The sequence below is a fragment of the Sinocyclocheilus anshuiensis genome, unplaced genomic scaffold (genome assembly GCF_001515605.1).
Source record: "Sinocyclocheilus anshuiensis isolate Anshui unplaced genomic scaffold, SAMN03320099.WGS_v1.1 scaffold751, whole genome shotgun sequence".
Taxonomy (NCBI): Eukaryota; Metazoa; Chordata; class Actinopteri; order Cypriniformes; family Cyprinidae; genus Sinocyclocheilus; species Sinocyclocheilus anshuiensis.
This window is the reverse complement of record NW_015551049.1, coordinates 412,125-415,053: the sequence shown is the minus strand read 5'-3', so window position 1 is coordinate 415,053 and position 2,929 is coordinate 412,125. Positions and strand designations below refer to the sequence as shown.

General features: G+C 34.1%; 1 protein-coding gene across 1 annotated transcript in view; it reads right to left on the bottom strand.

The window, feature by feature from the left end:
* The window catches only part of LOC107661916 (metabotropic glutamate receptor 7-like), a 68,952-nt gene that overhangs the window by 60,186 nt on the left and 5,837 nt on the right, over nt 1-2,929 (bottom strand). The gene's annotated exons all lie outside the window — the stretch shown is intronic.

Below are 2,929 nucleotides of genomic sequence, written 5' to 3'. Positions count from 1 at the left end.
TATATATATATATATTAATACTCCATGTTTTTGTGATTATATGTATGATCAAATCCATTATTCTTGTGTTTCCAAAATGAGCCCAACTGAGAATAAAAGATCATTTGGAAACACATTTCCAGGTTACGCCTTCTAACTTCAGCCAATATAATATTAACTATCAGTATCATTTATCAAACTCATTTTCCTTAATTATTAAATGACCCTTATGAAAGTAAATTCTCCAATAGACCAAATTTAATGTTACATAACAAAAAGTTGCAATTTGGCAAAGCTGCAGTCAAGTTTCTGGCAGTCTCAGGGGTACAAACGCAGCCAATATTGATAAATAGGCTGGGATTTCTCACGCTAAAAAGAAGCCAACCCCGAAAGGAGGAGTAGCCAATCGGAAGCCAAATGATGGAGACGGCTGATAAAAAGAGGGGAGCGAAGAGGTTATCAGAGCAGAATGACCTCCAGGTGGGACGAATCTTCCATCAGCGCGCACCGCCATGCCAGGCCCTGCCTCCTCTGGCACTGTTGTCCCAACAAGATTGGTGGGTGGCCTAAACTCCAAAATAATGTTTTTATAGAGTGTTTTCGTATCTGTTGATGATCTAAAGCAATAAAAGCTCATTTTGTGGAAAAATATCGAGCCTTTTGTTACTGTGGAAATACCTTGATGGTATCAAATGATACTATTTGACCACCATATTGATCATGTACAAGATATTTACATTGCCACCAAGTTGTTATGGATGGTGTTACCCACCGTCAACCACTAACAATAACAGTGATGCTAGGAAGAACATCGGATTTAATGCCTGCTTCTCACCGACTAGATAAAAAAATCTGTGCTGAAGAATTCCTGGGTTTGTAGGTTATGGCTTCTGTGAAAAATGAGTCCCACAGCTCTGATATTTTTAGACTTCTGTCACTGTGGCTGTTGTCACTTTAATGTTGGTGGCCTATGAGTGAGTGATAGCAAACATATACTGTATTTACTAGAGCTCAAGGCAGCAAACCTTCTGGGCCAGAGAACCAGCAACACGTCAGAAATCAATAGTCACTTACAGACTATGGAGAATCATTATGACAAGAAGCATCCCATTTTAATGGCAAAACACTGATGTTGCTGTATTTGTTCGATAAAAATAACAATGCTTATGGTTTCAGATATGCCTGTAATATTCACATCAACATGAAAAACATTCGCAACCTATTTTACTTTTGTAATGTGAGGCATTTACGATTTTGTTCTTCTTTAACATAATGTGTACAGAAATGAAGGAAGCTGTTACCGCTTAAGAGTAAAATAAATAATAATTGTGACTTCACGCAATTGCTTTTTTTCATAATTGCAATGTCATGTAATTGCAATTACGTGTTCAGTCTATAGGAACGCGTAGGTGTGCAGACGCATGGTGTTTCTTTATAAAGTGATGTCGCCAACTACTGGCCTGGCATAAGTAATACAGCATTTGTAGCCATTTACGTGAATCTGTGTGAACGGGGATCATTTTGACAACGTTGTCATCTGTACGCAAAACTTTTCAAAAATGCAAATAAAAATGTCTGTTTTTAGTACATAGTTGTCGTGTAAATGTACCCTCAGTTTAAATCTTAAACTTTGTAGATGACTATTGCAATTGCAATTTTTGCTAATAACTGTGATATTTCTTATTTCAACGGTCACAATATGACTTTATATATAACAATGTGAGTCTCTCACAATTGTTTTTTTTCTCTCACGATTTTCACTTTGCATCTTACAATGTAAGTTTAAATCTCAAAATGTGACTTTTCAGACTTTATATCTAGCCATTGCAACTTTTTATTACATTTAATACATTGCAATATTGTGACATTACATCTCACAATGTAACTTTATATCTAACAATGACAATTTCTCGCAATTGCAGTTTTGTTTCTTGCCTTTATATCTCACAATGTAACTTTATTATCCTGTAATATTGTAATTTGAGTAAAATATGCTTTACATTAGGACTGTCAAAAATTCGAATTTCGAATATTCGTCGAATTTAGAATAAAAAATCCACATTCGAATGCAAAAACGTTGCATTCAAATTATAGGTGTGCGTCAGACAGCCTTATCAGTGGCGCACGAGATGCGATGACAATGTAAGTGTCGTTGCATTATAATGTTTTTGTTGGCCTATCCAGTTGAAGCCACTAGATGTGGCGCTGCTGCATTGTTCATTAAAAATATTGCGGAAAAAGAGAACATCAATGCGGAGAAGATGTTGTTTACGTCAAAACTGAAACCAAGCCGTTCACACAGAACGCATAATTCATGCATTTTCTAGAGGGACATCTATCACCGTTGCACTCGCATCTCGCACAAAAGAGCCGCATGTTTAAAAAGCCATGTAAAATTAATGTAGGTTTAACTTTAAAAAAAACATATATCGAGTCTTTATGGCGGGTTTTTTCCCCATCCCACTGCATCTCATGTTTTTAAATGAAAAATGTACTCTGTGTGATTGGCTTTCCGACTTTTGTTTTAATCTATGCATACATACATAGTATATGTATGTGTACAAACATACAAACAACATATACGTTGTTTTTTTGGTGTTTGGCTTAGTGTTATGTTAAAAAAAATGTCAATTGATTTTTTTTATTTAAATTTATTTACATTTAATTTAAATTTAGTGTTATGTTAGAATCATTATTATACTCTTATACCTTTTGTTCTTTAATATTTTGAATTGTTTTTAGCTTTATTTTTTGTTTTTCATTTAAATGTTAAGGTTTGAAATTTTGTTGTATGCATTTGTCATTTTTATTTAATTTCTTTATTTTTAAAATGTGTATAGGTAGTATTTATCAAGTTTTAGCTTTTAGTTTTGGATCTGTTTTTAGTTGTTTTAATACTACAATTGATTGCTTCTGTTGTCCTCATTTGTAAGTCGCTTTGGATAAAAGC